This window comes from Mastomys coucha, unplaced genomic scaffold, assembly GCF_008632895.1.
Source record: "Mastomys coucha isolate ucsf_1 unplaced genomic scaffold, UCSF_Mcou_1 pScaffold11, whole genome shotgun sequence".
In the NCBI taxonomy this organism is placed as follows: Eukaryota; Metazoa; Chordata; class Mammalia; order Rodentia; family Muridae; genus Mastomys; species Mastomys coucha.
Genome location: NW_022196893.1, coordinates 28,342,424 through 28,361,132, shown reverse-complemented (window position 1 = coordinate 28,361,132; position 18,709 = coordinate 28,342,424). Strand labels below are relative to the sequence as shown.

The 18,709-nt window shown below is 45.3% G+C and overlaps 1 protein-coding gene across 7 annotated transcripts in view; it reads right to left on the bottom strand.

The window, feature by feature from the left end:
* Pced1b (PC-esterase domain containing 1B) overlaps positions 1-18,709 on the bottom strand; it is a 143,390-nt gene that overhangs the window by 102,268 nt on the left and 22,413 nt on the right. For 6 of the 7 annotated variants that reach the window (XM_031354025.1, XM_031354045.1, XM_031354021.1 and 3 more), the window contains 2 exons: positions 9,647-9,726; positions 6,900-6,965 (listed from right to left, as the gene is read on the bottom strand). The gene's annotated coding sequence lies outside the window, so the exon portion shown is untranslated. Of the gene's footprint in view, positions 1-6,254; positions 6,759-6,899; positions 6,966-9,646; positions 9,727-18,709 lie in introns of those variants that run through there. The other variant, XR_004113622.1, reaches the window with a different exon arrangement.

The following is an 18,709-nucleotide window of genomic DNA, read 5'->3' as shown; positions in this document are numbered from 1 at the left end:
TTTTTGACAGGGTCTCACTATGTAGACCTGGATAGTCTAAAATTTATAATTCCCTGCCTCAGCCTCCTGCCTCAGCCTGAGGTACGGATGCTCTCGAGGGCTAACGGTACCCAGGGATGGCTTCCCAGCACCTGCACATGAGGTTTGCTTACCGCTACATGCAAATTACATCCCGTCAGGATTAAGACACTGTGCAAACACACTGAGACATCTTAGGTTGAACAGGCACAGCTGGACTTAGCTCTTTAAAAATGTCTCCTTTAGGCTAGTGTGCTGAATGAAAGAAGGCAGTCAGGGACAGACAAACACGGTCAATGCAGAAGCAGGAAGTGGAATGGAACTGTCAGGTATGAGGGGCGGGAGTGGGGGCGGGGGTGGGGGACGACACACGGTGGATGGAGTTTCTATTTGGGGTGTGTAGAGTCTCAGTTTTGCAAGGTGAATGAGCTCTGCAGGTGGACGGTGGTGCCGGCTACACAGCAATGGGAAAGCGTCAACTCCTACTCTTAAAATTAAGATGCATGCTGAGGTCTGAGAGGAAAGGGTCAGGAGTTCATGGCCATCCCAGACTTCACGAGGTCCTGTCTCAAACACAGAGTATATTTTTTCTTTGTATATTTGTGGTAGTTTGAATATGTCTGGCCTAGGAAGTGGCACTATTAGGAAGAAAGGCCTCGCTGGAGTGGGTGTGGCCTTGTTGGAGGAAGTACATCACTGTGGGCGAGGGCTTTGAGCTCCTCCTCTTAGCTGCCTGGGAAGACAGTAATTTTCTGTTTGCCTTTGGATGAAGATGTAGAACTCTCAGCTCTTCCAGCACCATGCCTACCTAGATGCCGTCACGTTTCCCACCTTGATGATAACAGACTGAACCTCTGAAACTCTAAGCCAGCCCCAATTAAATGACTCTAATAATAAGTTAATTAAATTAACTCTAATAACTCTAATAAGACTTGCCCCGGTCATGGTGTCTGTTCCCAGCAATGGAAACCCTAACTAAGACAATATTTGAGTATAACCTAAAATACATAAGTGAAAAATATGTGGAGAAAAATCCAGTAAGTACCTACTTCCCCTGAAGTGAGAGAGGCCCATGGCCACATTCTTGTCTTCCAAGCTGTCTTTCAGGAGGACGCAGATTCCTCTGCATCAGGGTCTACTTTCTTGGTTTCCTTGTGGCTTTGTGAAGGCCTTTCAACAGAAGGCTCCTGGCAGGCCTGGGCCTCTATTATTAACAAAACTGAAATGAAGTGGACTTTTCAGTTCTGCCAAAAATCAGTTTAAATTAAAAAAATCATCCTTCTAAAGCAACTGAAGTCAGTGGGAAGAGGAATGTATTTCTCTTAGAAATGTAAAGTTACATAAGTCAAACTTCAAAGAACACAGCACATTCTCTCACGCTGCATGAGGCTTTTGAACTGAAGAGCTCAAATCCTTGTGGCACTCTGACCTCTGTCATTCCCCGTACCTGGGGCCTGGGAAATCAAATTTCACAAGAGAGCAACCTCTCTGCCTGTGCCTGGTATTGACTCAACAGAGAAGGAGTGATGGGAAGCCATCTATAAGGGCAGGCTGGTTGATCTGTAACACAAAACCCAGGTTTTCATAATCAAAACAGCTTCTCAGGGGGACCTTACAGACTGGGTCCCTGGATGGAGACCCAGGGGGCCTCCAACACTTCACACTGCAATTCAAGGTGAGACTGTGTCTCTTGCACTTTAGGTCTTCACCGAGTACCTAGGGAAAATCTGAGGCAACTTTGATCTTCAGGAGTTTTGCCTACTCAGGAATATTGTAAATCCAGTCTTCAGCATAAAAGGTGCTATATTTTATTAATAAGCTTAGGATACACCTTATGCAGGTACATTGCTCATGTCAACCACAAACTGGCATGGCATATCTCCTAATGGAAATATATTGGATTTATTTATTTTGTGTGTATGGATGTTTTGCCCACATGTACAGACAGGAAGAAGGCACCGGAACCCCTGCAACTGGAGCTACAGTGAACAGCTGTGAGCTGCCACGTGGGTGCTGGAAATCAAACCCAGGTCCTCTGCAAGAACAACTGCCCTTAAAAACAAAAACCCATCTCAACAGCCCCCAACGTGTTTGTTGTTCGTTTATTTATTCTGTAGGTGGGGAAGTGCAGGTGCCTTGGCACAAGTGTAGAGGCCAAAGAGCAATGTGCAGACGTCTACTCTCTCCTCCTGCCATGTGGGCCCAGGAATCAAACGTTGGCTTGGCAGCGGGCATCTGCACTCACTGAGCCATCTCAGTCAGCCTGGGAACACATTTACAGTCGACTGATTTCACAGTAGCTGACTGAGTAAACAATCGGCTGTTAAAGTGGCTCTTCCTCTAACCCTACTGCTCTTGCCTCTTACGGACAACAAACTGCAAGGCTCACTTTGCACCCAAATCCATGGTAAATTTAGTCCCAAAGTGGAGATGGGATAAGAGGCTGCAGCTTTGGGATTAGCGAGTCACATGACTCATCACTCATGATTAATTTACTCTGCCCTGGTCAACTACTTTTTGGCTCAGCAAAAAACTCATAACACCGCTTCATCCGTGGAGCATCATAGGAGTGGGAAAAGCAGGGAGGTTTATAAATGATTTCAGCCCCTTGCAAGCATTTCCAGGCCAAGCACTGAGCCCGGTTATCAATCCCATTACATACATCACGTGGGAAAACAGAAACTCAGCTTCGTAGGTGAAAGATCACAGAGGAGCTTGATCTATGCCCCAATTTAACAGATTTTAGAATCTTAGTGATGACTGTCAGAAGGAATATCAAAGACCATGGCAGGCAGCAAGGCCCGTTCCTACTCACACGAGGACCGTCTGTGAAGTATTTTTTTAAGTATCAACATATAATTCCTACTCAAAAGGACTTAGATTTTAGCAGATTTAAATTGCCTTTTTTTTTCTATAGAAAATTTAAATCATCTTTCAAAAGTTTTTCAGGGATTTCCAATGTGTAGCTAGTGCTGACCATAACTGACATGGTCCAGTCGATTCCCTGTCCCCATTCACAAATGACAGAAAGACAGATATGCTCGATGGACGCACGAAGCAGGAATTTCTAGAATTCTAAATTGAGCAATGTAAACATCTTGAAACTTCCTTCTTCAAAAGCTAGCCACACATGCTGCCCTTTAGGCAGAGCAGAAGCACGCTATGTACTATGGGTGATCTCACTTGAGCCAGAGTAATCTTGAGCTGAGCTGAATGGCAAATTATAAAGTTTAATTTTTATTTCTAGATTTGAGTCATGATGAATCCAAAAGATGAAAAGAGTTCCATCTACATAGGAAGATCCTTACATAGGAATCTTCCGAAAGAAGACTAAATGTATGTGTGCTGTGAGACACTGCACAGCTGTCAGGTTAAACAGATGAACTAAGTAACGGACGCTGTGAAGTTTAAAGGAAACTAAAAGAAATGGTGAACAGCCACGAGAATGTTGGGACCTGAAATGAAGCACCTCTTAAAATGATTCCATTTTGTCAAGTAACAGAATCCTAAGAGAACATGCAGCTGGGTGATAAACGCAGAAGATGTTTAATCTCATCAGAGATCGGGGAATGGGAAATACACTACAACTTACTGGATTAAGAGAAAGTAAACTACCAATCATCCAGCTGGACAAAGATGGGAAAAAGAGGGTGATCTGGGGTACATTTGGGGGATTGTGCTGTTTCGAGATCTGAGCAATAGGAATGTGCAGGTACAAGGGATTCGGGGAGAAGAAGTTGGTAGAAAACACTGCTCTCGTTCATCGCCCCTACGACAGGCTTCCCTGAGACTGCCCAGGCATCAGAGCTAGGCCCTTGTTCAGTGCACGCACAGTTCCCACATCAGTTCTGGGGGACCCAGGAGCACTTGACCTGCTCCCCTTGCTATCTGCCCTGTCCTACCCTGGAGCCCACTCCAATAGCAGACCCCACGGTGCTCAAGCTGGAGACCACAAAACTTACCTACCCCACCCCCCACCACTCCTGGCAGCAAGGTCCCGGGTGGCTTGGTTGCTAGACATAACATTCTGAATGCTCGCTGTCCAATAGCTTCTCATTTTCTCATACTGATTTCGTCCTTACACAACCATAGGAGGTAATTATTATTTTTGTTTTAATTTTACATATAAATAACTGAGATTTGGGGGGAGGTTAAATGGCTTTCCTGAGGATACTCGGCCTGCAACAGAAAGGGTCCTGATTTTTCTTGTTTGAGAGTATCCTTTGAATTGAAAAGAGAATTTTTCAGAGTGAAAATATAGTTTTCTAACAGTTTCCCCTCCTAGAAGACTGGCCCTAAACAGATGTCTGAGAAACCGGCTAAGGGCTGGAGGCTAGCCCTGGCCAGGGGACTCCAGCTGAAGCCCAAGGCCTCACTCCTTTCTGGTCTGAGGCATTTCATCCTGCTCTGCCAGGGACACTGTCTGCCTATCTGCATATTGGGTCTTGTGCTACCCCTGGTGCACATCATTGGAGAGAGAAGGCCCTGCTCCCAGTGACTTCTTCTGGACAATGTGACCGTCTCTGATAACTGATGTGGGCTTCATTATCTTCAAAACCAGAGAGAACCGGGCTAGGGTTGTAGCTTATTGTGGGTTGTAGCTTATTGTCAGAGTGCTTGCTTGGTAAGTGCAAAGCTGTGGTTTCTATCTGCAGCACTGCATAAAACAAGTGCAGCTGGCTCACCCTGGTAGTCCTGGTGCTCGGAGGTAGAGGCAGAGGGTCAAAATCTCAAGGCCATATATACTATGTACAATGTACTATGTACCGTGTACAATGTACTATGTACCGTGTACAATGTACTATGTACCGTGTACAATGTACTATGTACCGTTTACAATGTACTATGTACTGTGGACAATGTACAATATAATGTGTGGTAGGTACTTCATACTATGTACTATGTAGTATGTTCTATATACACGAGTCCCAGTCTCCAGAGGAGGGGGTGGTAAGAAGTAGAATATGAGCAGAGAATGAAAAACATATAATTTATTTCCCAGGTTTGCTCAGCATCCATCCCAACGCTGGACCCCAGCACATCCTTCCAAGTATCTGAGAAAAGAACCACCTTTCCTCTTGATGCAAAACCCAATAAAAGTGAGCACCGGGAGAGCATGAGGCTAGAAACATAAATTAAGAAACAAAGTGAGGAAGAAAAAACAAAACCAGGAAGTTAAAAGAGCCAACTGGCCCCACTGCTAACGGCTGTCTAGGGAATGTGCGCAGAGAACTGGTGATTTCAAAGGATGAGGCTGATGGGCAAGCATTAAAAACTGAAGATGTCATAAAATGAACCGGGTCTAGCTAATTCTAAAGTGCTGCACGCTTGCAGGAATTGTTGACATGAATATTGCATGAAGGGCAGAACCAAGCTTGGGAGACTCACTACCCACCACCGCATTTGTTTGATCCAATTTCAAGACAGAAAGACCATCAGGCCAGACACCCAGGCAGATCTCTTAAGTGGTCTGTGCCTAATGAAACAGGGGTCTAATGAGAATAGAGTTGCGAGAGTATTTTCTGGCTTGGTCTAGAACCCTCTACCTTTCAGAGACTCTCAGTTGCACACGTCCTTGCTCTGTGCACATTTTGCAGAGCATCTCCAGATAAAGCTCTGTAAGTGTGTCCTGACAACGTCCTGTGACCTCAGGCCAGGCCTCTGAAGTGGTGGGAGAAGCATCCGCAGGAGAGCGGGTGGGTTCAGGGGCGTCCCTTCTCGGTATTGGGGGAGGAAGGAACGCCACAGAGAGAAGGCTGCCACCTGGGGACAGGCACACAAAGCAGGGCCTAGATGTTTGCCTGAAGTAGAGACAGGCCATTTCTCACGGGTGAAAGGCAGTGACTGCGAAGAAGAAGCGAGTGGAGACAGAGAAGAAGAGTGTCTTTACAGAATGGGTTCTCTTCCCCTGCGGCTTTACTTGGGCAGAGAGGTAGAACTGTGTGGAGGGGCGCGGTCCACGGTCTTCTGTTGGGGCGCAAATACCCAAGAGAAAAATTTAAAGGAGAAAATATTTATTTGCCTTCACGGTCTCAGTCCAGGACAGGAAATCACAGCAGAAGGGTGTGTTAGATAGGAGTTGTTCACCCAATGGCGGTGAGGGAGAGGGCGGAGGAGGGGCTGGGGGGCTGGGAGGCTGGGGGGAGGTAGAGGGAGAGACAGAGAAACAGAGAGAGAGAGAGAGAGAGAGAGAGAGAGAGAGAGAGAGAGAGAGAGAGAGAGAGAGAGACAGACAGACAGACAGACAGACAGACAGACAGACAGACAGACAGAGACAGAGACAGAGACAGAGCAGCATGGTAAGTTATAATCCCAGCGACCGATTTCCTGCAGCTTGACCTTACTGGTATCTCAAGCTTCCAGAACCTGCCAAAATGGCATCACTAGCCACGGAGCCAGGCCTTCAACACACAAAACTGTGGTAGCAGGGAGAACAGATCGGAGGCTCATGGGTGCTCTGGGAGAGGAGCTCCCTCAGAGACAGAGAAGGGATTCCTGGGGACAGGGGCTGCTGGACTCCGGATGTAGGGCTCCCTGTCTCCACGTGGTGGACTAGGCAGCAGCATTTGCTGACGCCTCTGCATGGGATTCACCCAACCCTTAACAGCACCAAGCGGAGCTGGTGCTGCCTGAGTTCAACTCTTTCCCACCGGCGCCTCTTTCCTTCCCACCGGGCCACTCACGCCTTTGAGTCTTCAAAGACGTCACCGATAGGAGGCTTACTTCACAGCTAGCTAATTCTACAAACAGAAGTGTAATGCTCACAACAAGGAGAGATGCAATGAATCCCCCCCGGCCCCCCACGCTTAAAAAGTGTGTTACGTCATCCCTCCTATTTCGGCCATCGGTCGTGCAGGACTCTCGCGCGTGCAAGTTCTTACCTTCTAGCTGCGAATCAAACCCGAGGCTCTGGGTGGAGGCTTTCCGCGCGGGTCCAGTTCATTCCTCTGAAACAAGATACAGGGAAATAGAAGTTGTCCGGGTTTGGTTCTCTGATGGTGATTATATACACTGCTCAACCGAAAAATCCTACAATCATGCAATGCTCTTCAGAGACAACGAGCATTTCCAAGCGCGGCTGAGGACACGAGGTCGCGGTGAGCCGCGCCTGCGTGTGCGAGCCTCTGGAAGGCACCGCCTTGTGGCCCCTTCCGGTTCCTGCTGCTCTCTTCCTCTGACACTCATTCTTGTAGGGACAGCTTCTAGATGCTGCGTCCCAGACTTCCTTGTGAAGGAGTTGCATATTTTCTCTAACAGAAGTTTAAGGCTTTACTTCATTTTGAGTAAAATAATGAATGACACAGCAAAACGTGAGAGATTCAGTTCTGAGCGGTAATGACTAGAGCGGTAATGGCCACGCTTTTCCATATAATCAATGATCTACTGCAACGCGGCTTATTGTCCTTTTCTTTCTTAGGCCGCGTTACCACAGGCCTTGCTCCCGTCTGCTTCCTGTAACCATAGGGTTTTTTTTTTTTTCTTTTCTTTTAGAAATTCTGCTTTTTCTCTCTACCATCTACAATGACTGACATCAGGATAAATCCCAAGACTGTGCTCCAATCCCTAGTCCCCTTCCCGCTGGCCAATCTGAGCGCTCCTAGCCACCATCACTCCCGCCTGGAGCCAGTTTCTGTGCCATATTCCAGACCCGATATACAGCGTCCTTACTAACGCACCCTTCTGCTTTCCACTGTCAGTCAAGTCTCTAGTCTCTTAGACTCAGCCTACACCTGCCCTTGCCTTTAGAGAAGGTTCTACAATGTCACTCAGCAAAGGAAAGGAACTACTAAAGTGGCCTGGTGCTTCTGTGTGGAAACAGGCCCAGGGCTTTCTCAGCAAGGCTGAGCATACTGTTAGCTGGAATGAGCTTAGAGACCCTCAAAAAATGTTAGATGAGACAGGAGTCAGAGGTAGGGCCTGACCCAAGTGGTCCTTGCAAAATAGTCCTGGGGTGGTCTAGGCTGAGCGGGCTTCTGGTTACAAGGAAAAGTTAAGGGAGGGATTCAGTGATGGATGGAGTTGGCAGAGATTCCCATCATGCCCTAGAGGCTGATGTGGCTGGCTTTGTCTCCCCTCCACAGGGTGGCCTTGTATGGTCACATCTACCTTCTTTTTATTTTCTGTAGCTTCAGCCTTTTATCATAATTGAAAGGTTTGGTAGAAGTTGGATTTCCTAACACCCTAGAGATCTGGGTTTTTATCTGCGGCCTAAGATAATTCACCCTTAGCCTTTAGCCCAGTGAATCAAATGAAACTTGAACACCCTGCAAGAGAACCCCTGTGAGGCCTGCGACCGCATTGTTCAGTTCATTTGTCTGCATTGCCACAAAGCTGTTAGGTGGCATGTGCTGATCGCCCACTGTGTTAGGCAAGGTTCATTCACTCTGCGCTCGATGCTTTCAACACTTCTGCATAGATCGTGTTCACACCCCCTAACTGAGAGAACATGTATGTCAAATGTACACTGTCTTATGGTTTGAATACAGAATGCCCCCACCCAAGGCTCATGTGATGGTTTGAATATGCTTGGCTCCTGGAGTAGCCCTATTAGGAGGTGTGGTCTTGTTGGAGTAGGTGTGTCACTGTGGGTGTGAGCTTTAAGACCCTCATCTTAAATGCTTGGAAAACAGTCTTCTGTTTGCGTTTGGAACAAGATAGAGAACTCTCATTTCCTCCTGTACCATGCCTGCCTGGATGTTGCCATGCTCCCATCTTGATGTGATAATGGACTGAACTCTGATCCTGTAAGCCAGCTCCCAATTAAATGTTGTCCTTATGAGAGTTGCCTTGGCTTTGGTGTCTGTTCACAGCAGTAAACCCTAACTAAGCCGGGTGGTGGTGCTGCATGCCTTTAATCCCAGCACTTGGGAGGCAGAGGCAGGCGGATTTCTGAGTTCGAGGCCAGCTAGTCTACCGAGTGAGTTCCAGGACAGACAGGGCTATAAGGAGAAACCCTGTCTTGAACAACCAAAAAACAAAAACAAAAACAAAAACAAAACAAAACCCTAACTAAGGTAGCTCATATTTTCAGTTCATAGTATCCAGAATTTTGTACTATTTTGAAGGCTATGGAGCCTCCAGGACAGTGTTTCTCCACCTGTCCAGATGCTGTGACCTTTCAATACAGTTCCTCACGCTGTGGTGACCCCCAATCATCAAATTATTTTCATTGGTACATTGTAACTGTAAATTTGCTCCGGTTATGAATCATAATATACTGACCTTAGGATATCTGATATGCAATCCCTGAGAACAGGTTGTTGGACCCCCAAAGGGATGTGAACCACTTGAGAAGATGGGGCCCAGAGGGCAAGGACAGGCAGGCCACTGAGCGCTATACTCACTCATCTCTGGCTCAAGTCTACTTGCCTCTGCTTCCTGGTCTGCCACAAAGTGAACATCTGCTTCGTGCTTGAGCCAACCCACCTCCCCTGCCAAGGTAGACAGAGGCCTCTCTAAAACTACGATACAAGTGAACCCTCAGCTCTAGTTGTTTTTGCAGGTGTTTTGGTCCTGGCGGTCTCTGAGGGTCAGAGGCCAGCCTGCAAAGCAGTGTTATCATCGGGATAACACTGATAAGTATGTGAGTGAATGCATTTTCACCATAAGAGGCTAAACTGAGACTCACATGTTTGCTGGAGACCGGGTCTTCAATGGGATCCTGACTTCTCTTAGGGTGTCCTCTGGGATCTGAGGGCCTCTCATTACCTGAAATATGAAAATGGCACACATTTAATTATTCATTTTCTATCACCCTTAATGAGGGGATTAACTGCAGAATGAAACAAAAGGAAATAGTCCGACCTTCAGGCTGGCAGGAAGCGATAATTAACTAAAACCTCAAGTCCCTTTAAACAGACAAATGAAAGGGCTTTACTGATCATGATCTGCATTGAGTCATCAGGGTCACTAATTGAAGTCGCATAATGGAGCAACGACCATGAGACAATAAACACGTGCTAAAAATACGATTTCTTAATTATGCACACTTGATGTTTTGTGTGGAGGGGATATAATGTCGCTCTCACGGTGGACAGAGAGGGACAGGGAAGGGAGGCTGCTTGGCAGGGTGTGGGGTCAGTTTGATGTCCGAAACAAAAGAACTGTATCGAGGTAGAGCTAACTCAGAGACGTGCTAATCACGGCGTCCATGCTAACGGCTTGGATTTCCCTGACTTGGTTTATTAGTCTGACCAAACATTACCATGGCAATGATTCATGGACACATGCTGCCTCGCAGCATGTAAACACAGCCTTCTAATATAGACCTTCGCTGTTACAATGGTCATAAATAGCTTCGAATTACTACTATTACACAACGTGGGACTTTACCATAGCTTCTGGCCAAGCAGAGGGAGCCATGTTCCAGGCGTTGCATTAGTACCTGCCTTCCCCAGAGCATTTAGTGAGCACACCCAGGTAGGCATGCCTCAGGTGACACAGTGCCTCCTTCCTCACCCTGCTCTCTCCCAGGATAACACAAACCTTGAAAGTCTTCACACACCAGCACTCTGAGACAACATACGAGTGTGTGTGTATATTCAAAAATCTGGCAGATCAAGTCACTATAAATAACTCAAAGAGTCATGGGGATCCAGTCAGTCCAATTCCTCTGCCAAAAGTTCAAAACATTTGCTCAGTACTTTGATTTCTTTTCTTTTCTTTTCTTAAATCTGTTCTTGGTTTGCTTCAGTACATTTCCTATTTAGATCCTTTACTGAGTATGTCAGCCTTTATCTGTGACCTTACTAGGACATGCCAGTGACTATGGGAATGGCAGACCTTCAGAGCCTTGGGGTTTTTAAAATGGTGCTTGCCAAACAAACATTTCCCATTTCTCCATAGCAACCATAGCAACCATCATCTTTGCCGTATATGCAGAAATGGCCAGAGGGAAAGCAAAGGAGCTCTACTTTATTTTAGGTTGGCAACAGTATGCTATTATTAACGATTTCTTGAATATCTAACACTCCCAGGCTCAGTATTTCTATATAATTGATAACCATTGCTAACACTCCCAGACCCAGTATTTCTATATAATTGATAACCTTTGCACCAATCCCACATAGCATGTGTTATTCTGATTTCACAAACCAAGGCTTGGCTCTTAAGGAATTGGCCTGACACCCCACAGTCCATGGCTGTGGAGTTCAGGCAAGAATTCAACACCAATGCTCTTTAGCTTGAGCCATGGGAAACTTCCGGGAGTCAACTATTTCTTACCCAGACTGACAATTTTATGGCTTGACCTAATAATGTAATATCTTGACCTTAAAAGGAAACCTGTAATCTCCTGACATCACAGAGTCTTTCTAAGCTGTCAGTGTGTGGACTGGAGAACCGTCTCCTACAGTATTGGGGTGGGGGTGGAGTGGAGGCAATGGCAATGGAGTCTACCCTGTCTCTGCATCAAAAAATGGCAAAGCAATGTCAAAAACCCTTTTTGATACATTCTATCTGGAAACCTCCACATGGAATCATGCTCATTAGAGCTTTCCAAGCATTGAACTGATTTCAAGTATTCAAAGCTAATGATGCGAAAATATTATTTTGGTGGGCCACTGAGCTAGTGGTGTATGAGCGGGTATGTGGTCAAATGATAAACTGGAAAGACAGATTTAACTGCACAGAAACACTACGTGGGAGTCAATAGTAGGGTACTTTAGAAGGAAAAGACAAATATTTTCTATGAGTTCTCCTTTTGGGAATAATGAGTAATAAACTCAAATTTCCATCCAACCCACAGTTGCTGCTATTGAAATAGTCAGGATGGAAGAGGCCAAAGGAAGGGGACTCATGACTATTGCATTGGATATACAATAGCTTCTAAGTAATGGGCTGTTAAATGCATAATGATTGGGATTTTGTGTGTGTGTGTTGCCTGTCTTTCATCAAATAAGTCATAGAGTCACTCAACGAAAGTTAAAGCGAGATACGAAGCCCTGGAAGAATCTTTTACTGAAAGGAAAGCTGAATCACAAGAGCGTCTCATCGGCATCAGCTTCTCACACTAGCACCGTCACAGTGACCAGCATCAGTTCTGAGTCTACGGCCAGTGCCCAGGTGCCAACCCCAGCCAATCATAGCCCAGCTCCAAGTAGTATTTTTCCTTTACCACCTATATTTATTTCCCTGGAAAAGAATACACATAAGCAATTGTGCCCTCAAATTAACATAATAAATAAAATATCCTAGATAGCTATGTTTAGAGTCTCCTTATCTGAAACAAAATGGCCAAATAACTTTTAAAGCCCACGTTTACTTAAATACCAAGCAAAGAGGAAACAGCTTCACGAGTACAACCCACACGTGCTCTCTCTTACCCCCCTCCTCCTAAGCTTATTTTCCATTTGGAAGGCACCTGATTCACGCAGTGGTAGACTGTGCATGACTCAAGTTTGCAAATCAGTACTTTTTTCATAGGATCCGAGCCATGATAAGATTAATAGCAACTGCACTTTATTACTCCCAAACCAAATAACAGAACTGAAGTGAAGGTGTTTTAAATAGAAAAGCACCTGGTGTTTTTTTAAATATAATGATAGGTATATGAAAGAAAAATGAAAATAGGAACCATGATTGAAGGAAGAAGGGTGGATGGATGATGGATGGAATAAAGGAAGGATGGATAGATGGATGGATGGAAGGAAGGTAGGATAGATGGATGGATGGATAGATAGATCTGTCTAGAAGGTAGACAGATGGGTAGATGGGTGGGTGGATGGAAGGATAGATGGATAGATGGACAGATGGAAGGATAATGGAAGAAAGAAAGGAAGGATGGGTAGATGGATGGATGACTCATCTGGTTCCTGACATCCATGGTGACTCATTCTGCAAAGCTGAAATGTTTAGAAAATAAATCCTACTATTGCACCAGAAAAGACAAGGACATAATATGGTAGAGAACAAACCATGCCAAAAACATCATTTTCTTTTACTTCTGTGTAAGCATCCAAGTGTTCAGAATATTTCTCTTGCCTCTAATGACACAGGAAATAGAAATAAAGGGGTAGTGATAGACTGCCAGGAGCAGTTCTTTATCAATGGAAATATTTCTAAACAGTGCTTTAAACACTTTAAGATGTATCTATTTATGTGCACATGGGTCTGTGTCACAACACGCATTATGGAAATCAGAGGAAAGTCTGCCAGGATCAGTTTTCTTCTTCCACCATGTAGATTCAGGGATAGCACTCAGGTTGTCGGTGGGCAAGGGACCTCACCCACTGAGCCATCTTACCCTTAAAACAGTATGTGTGGATAGTCCTCAATTCCTATTAATGTTCTCTGCATAGGTCTTTTAAATTGCACTTCCCCCTGTTGCTATTAGGTGGGATTTGTGCAAATGGTCCTATCCCAGTGAATGTTATACCCTGCACATGACTGACCTTCAGGACCATTGAGTTAACATGCTTAAATATACACCAATGCTGTGCGCCCTGTGCTGCTGGCTTCTCACTGGAAAGCTTCTTTGTGACTGGCTTAGGATGGATTCTGGCCCGAGGCGCTACAGTAGCCAGATGACAGGTAATGCTGGCTCAGATAGGCTTTTCCAATGGTTGACAATGGCTTCCTTAGTCAATACTTTGTGAATGAGGTTGAGCCAATTCCAGGTTTTTCACTTCCCTCCCTCCCTCCCTCCTCACCTCCCTCCTTCTCTTCTTCCTTTTTGTCCAAGGAATAACTAATGATGATTTTCTGTCTCCTTGATGCACTTTAGACAATTCTAACAGGACTCAATGTTCAAGGGCGGATGACAGTCCAGAAAGTGTAGCCAAGGTGACAGGCATGTTTCTGAATGTCAGGCTCAGAGGTGCACACAAGCAGTCAGATTACATGGTACGGATGGCAGGCATCCACCTTGTAGATGTCATATTAAGGTGCAAAGCCCATGACAGACACTGGTCCTCATTGGTGTTTCTATGGCGTTCCCAGAGGAGTCTGTGTGGTATGCACAGTGTGGAGAGTGGCGAACAGGAAGGTCATGTGGGATGGAAATCAGCCTTTTCTAGCAGGGCTTGGGGTTGGCTGTTCAAACAGTAAGCAAGGTGAGCCTCTTACCTTGTGTGTCAAAACCTGGTGACTGTCAGTCCCTAGTGTTGTATGTGGCCTTCCCACACTCTGTCCCTCTGTAAGTCTTTGAGAGCAGGATCTCTTTCCTGTCAGGAGACAGTGCTGGGCTAATAGCCCTGGGTGGCCAGAAGGGACTGTCCCTTAACCAGAGGCTGCCGGTTGCTAGGAATCAAATCTAGTTCTAAGCAACTGAAGTTCAAATGATGAATTTACTGTAAAGATAAAGCCAATGAGTTCACAGAGCCCCACAAGCAAGAAGCAAAGTCCAGCCAGGCCCCATGGCCACCCAAGGTAGGAGAGAAAGATCTCTCACACTCAAGCTGCATTCTCACTCATTCACCTCGTCTTCGGTTCTTTTTCTTTTCTTTTCTTTTTTGGTTTTTTTTTTTTTAAGACTTATTTATTTATTTTATATACAAGTACATTGTTGCTGTCTTCAGACACACCAGAAGAGGGCATCTGATCCCATCACCGATGTTTGTGAGCCACCATGTGGTTGCTGGGAATTGAACTCAGGACCTCTGGAAGAGCAGTCAGTGGTCTTAACCACTGAGCCACCTCTCCAGCCCCTTGTCTTTGGTTCTTGACCAGACGGGTCTTGTTCTTTAAAAACACATCAGATTTCTTCTCTCCTTAAACTTTGAATCCCTCTAGTTGTAAGGGAGAAATGCTACAAAGTACTTCTGGTTCTCACCAGACTCTAGCTTGCTCCGACAACGCTAACCTTAGCCCTCCCTAAGCATGGGGCCATGGAGGCATCCACAGTCTGGCCTTGCCTTTACATCCTACCTCAAAATCCCGAGGGACTCTGAGGATCGACGTCCACAGGTCTATCTACCCCCAGTGTAAGAGGGTGGGTCCGGACCACTGAGTCTGTACTTTCTAACTGAGACTGAGAGAGGCAGGAATTCTCGTAGAAGGAAGCAGAGAAGGTCACACAGATGTCCCAGGACACAGGAACTACTATCCCAGACCAAGTACCCCCTCCTCACCATGTGGCATGGGACTGGGCTGGGAGAGAGCTACACTGCTTCCCATGGTGTGTAATATACAATGATATTTGGAATATGCATGAATACTTGGTGTCTGTTTCTCCACCCTTCTTCTACTATAAATGTCACACACATGCGAGTGCGCTCACACACACACACACACACACACACACACACACACACACAGTTGCGGTCACAGGGGTAGCAGCCACCTCCACAGATGTGGTTAAGAGAAGCTGTGGACACAATGAAGAGGCAGAGCCCTAGACTGAGTCTGCATCCACTCATTAACTAATACACTGAGAGTCCTTTGCCATCACCTATATCACAACCTGGGCCAGTCCAGCACTGTCCCCCATCCCCAAAAGTCTTCTCTACCAATCACTGTCTGATGTTCATGAGCTTTCCACAGAACCACATTTTAAATACTTAGAATTTGCCCAAATATTCCTGAAACCTACTGTTCCTAAAAATGTCTACAAGCAGAGCCTTAATAAATTTAGATAAACAATGATAACTCCTGGCTCTAGACACCGAGTTCAGCTCAGCACCTAGAAACAAAAACCAAGCAGGAGGGCTAAAACAAACATCCTAACAGGAGCCTCGCCTTCTCTGCTCCCCACTGGGTGGCCTTCAGGCCAGCTTGCAGGAAGCGCCCTGTTTGCCTGCAGCAGATGTTTACCCACTTGGTTGTTTAAAATCTAGTGATTTGAAATTGGATAGGAAAGAAAAGAAATTAGTTATGTAGAGATCGTAATTAAGCTGTGTGCTTTGAAGGGTGTCTTTTCCATATGTACATTCATCCTGAGAGACACACAAGTTATTTGAAGTAGTTTTAGTGGATACAGATAGGCCATTGAACCAGGCAGCACAGGATTTGAGTTCAAGTTTTGACTTTGACAATCAAGGGTGTGCAAAGGTGAGTAAGCGCCTTGATTCCCATGATCCTTCACTGCTCTGTGCTCTTTACTCCCGTAACAAGTTAAGGGAGTTAACCAAGAGCATGAATACGAACAGTCTTCAGAAACTGTAAATTATCACTCTCCTGGTTGGATTTCTTTTTTTTTAACAATTGAAAATATTTTTTATTAGATATTTTCTTTATTTACATTTCAAATGTTCTCCCCTTTCCTGGTTTCCCCTCAGAAACCCCCCTATCCCCTCTCCCTCCCCCTGCTCACCCACCCACCCACTCCTGCTTCCTGGCCCTGGCATTCCCCTATACTGGGGCATAGAACCTTCATAGGACCAAGGGCCTCTCCTCCTATTGACGACCAACAAGGCCATCCTCTGCTACATATGCAGCTGGAGCCATGAGTCCCCCTAAGTGCCTGGATTTTTTTTTTTCCACTATGTCCACTTGATACTAACTAGAGAACCTCAACTGAGAAAATACCATCAGAATGGCCTGTGGGCAAGCCCATGAGCCATTTTCTTGATTTTTGATGGATGGGCAGCAGCACCCCTGGACAGATGGGCTGTGGAGGTATAAGAGATCAGACTGAGCAAGCCAATAAGCAGGCCCTGTCCAAGGCCTCGACTTCACTTCCTGTCTCCAGATTCCTGTCCTGTTTGTAGTCCTGGTTTGGCTTCTGCCCTGATGGACTGTGATGGGGAAGTGTAAGTCAAATAAACGTTTTGCTCGCCATGACAAGGTGCCTTCATCATAGGGACAGGAAGGTAACCAAGACAAGTACCTAGCAAGTCTTGTGTCTAAGTGAGTAAATTCACTACTTTACAAAAGAACGAACGTGGTCTTGTGTATGAGTGAGTAAATTCACTACTTTACAAAAGAACGAACGTGCTCTTGTGTCTGAGTGAGTAAATTCACTACTTTACAAAAGAACGAACATGCTCTTGTGTCTGAGTGAGTAAATTTACTATTTTACAAAAGAACGAACGTGGTCTTGTGTCTGAGTAAATAAATTTACTACTTTACAGAAGAACAAACGTGGTTGCCTGTCCTTACTACTAAAACTATTTTGCACAAATTGTACACATTTATTTTTCTAGTAGTATTTAACTAAATTTTATCTCAAATAAACTTTTTAAGGTTTTATTTTAAGTTCTGGCTGTGGGCATGTTCAGGTGGCCTCTGAGGCCAGAGGCTGGACCCCGGAGCTGGAGCTCCAGGTGGTTGTGCGTGGGGACAGAGTTTGGGTCTGGTGCAAGTGCAGTCTGTGCTCTTAGAGGAGCCTTCTCCTTCAGAGCTCTACTGCACAACAGGTAGATTCCAAGTTTATTTCCTAAAATATACAAGAGGATAAATTAAAATAGTCATTAAGAAGCAGATACATCCAAAACAGAGGACTAGTCAATAAAACTAGAAATGGTTACAATATTCATTTGCAAAAAAACTGTTTTTTTTTTCTTTTTTAATTTTGGGGATTAAAACTAGGGCCTCACACATACTAGGTAAGTGGTCTAGCCCTGAACTATAACAACCCCTTGAATTTATAATCAGCCCCCAAAAGTCTGATTTAAAATACTCATCTTTCAGCCGGCATTGGTGATGCCTTTAATCCCAGCACTTGGGAGGCAGAGGCAGGAGGATTTCTGAGTTTGAGGCCAGCCTGGTCTACAGAGTGAGTCCCAGGTCAGCCAGGGCTAAACAGAGAAACCCTGTCTCGAAAACCAACCAACCAAACAAAAAACCCCTCATTTTTCGTGGGGCAGTGGTGGCGTGCGCCTTTAATCCCAGCACCTGGGAGGCAGAGGCAGGCGGATTTCTGAATTCAAGGCCAGCCTGGTCTACAGAGTGAGTTCCAGGACAGCCAGGGCTACACAGAGAAACCCTGTCTCGAAAAACCAAACCAAACCAAACCAAACCAAAAAACAAAAAACAAAAAAAAACCCCAAAAATCAAAAAACAAATAACAAAACAAAAAAACCCCTCATTTTTCTTAAAGCAAGAACAGATTTCACAATTCAGCCTGACCCACACACTAAGCCCACAGCGTGTCAGGGTAGGGCAAAGAGCTTCAGAGGCTGACAAGACACAAGAAAACTGGCTCTCTTTCCAATGACTGAAGAGAGAACAAGATAAAGGGTAAGTTAAGTAAATACACGGTGAATTAAGGTCTCTGAATATATATGTACATATTTTGTTATATTAATATATAGACTAATTAATATATATATAATTCTTTAGTTATAAAGATAAAACATAACAGCTTTAAAGATAAGTAGATTGTGGAAATGAATTAACCCAATTAATAAGGTCTGTTTATATTTCCAAGTCATGTTTATCCAGTGCACAATATAGGATACAGTCTTTTATCAACAATGAGGCTGTCCTAGGACACTATTAGTGCTGAGATAAGAAACCACACAGAAACGGGTTTTTGAGGAGGCTGGAGTGAGAACACAGATCATGTGCTGAGACCCAGGGATGCTGCTACACTGACTCTCTCGACTTCTCTTGCCCAACGTGAGACACTCATGGTCTTGCTAAAAGACAACAGCTGGTAACAAAGGAGACCTGCTTCGGTGAGCATCCTCGCCCAGTGAGGGTAAATGCAGGGAGCACACAGTCACCCCTGATCCTCGCCCAGTGAGGGTAAATGCAGGGAGCACACAGTCACCCCTGATCCTCGCCCAGGGAGGGTAAATGCAGGGAGCAC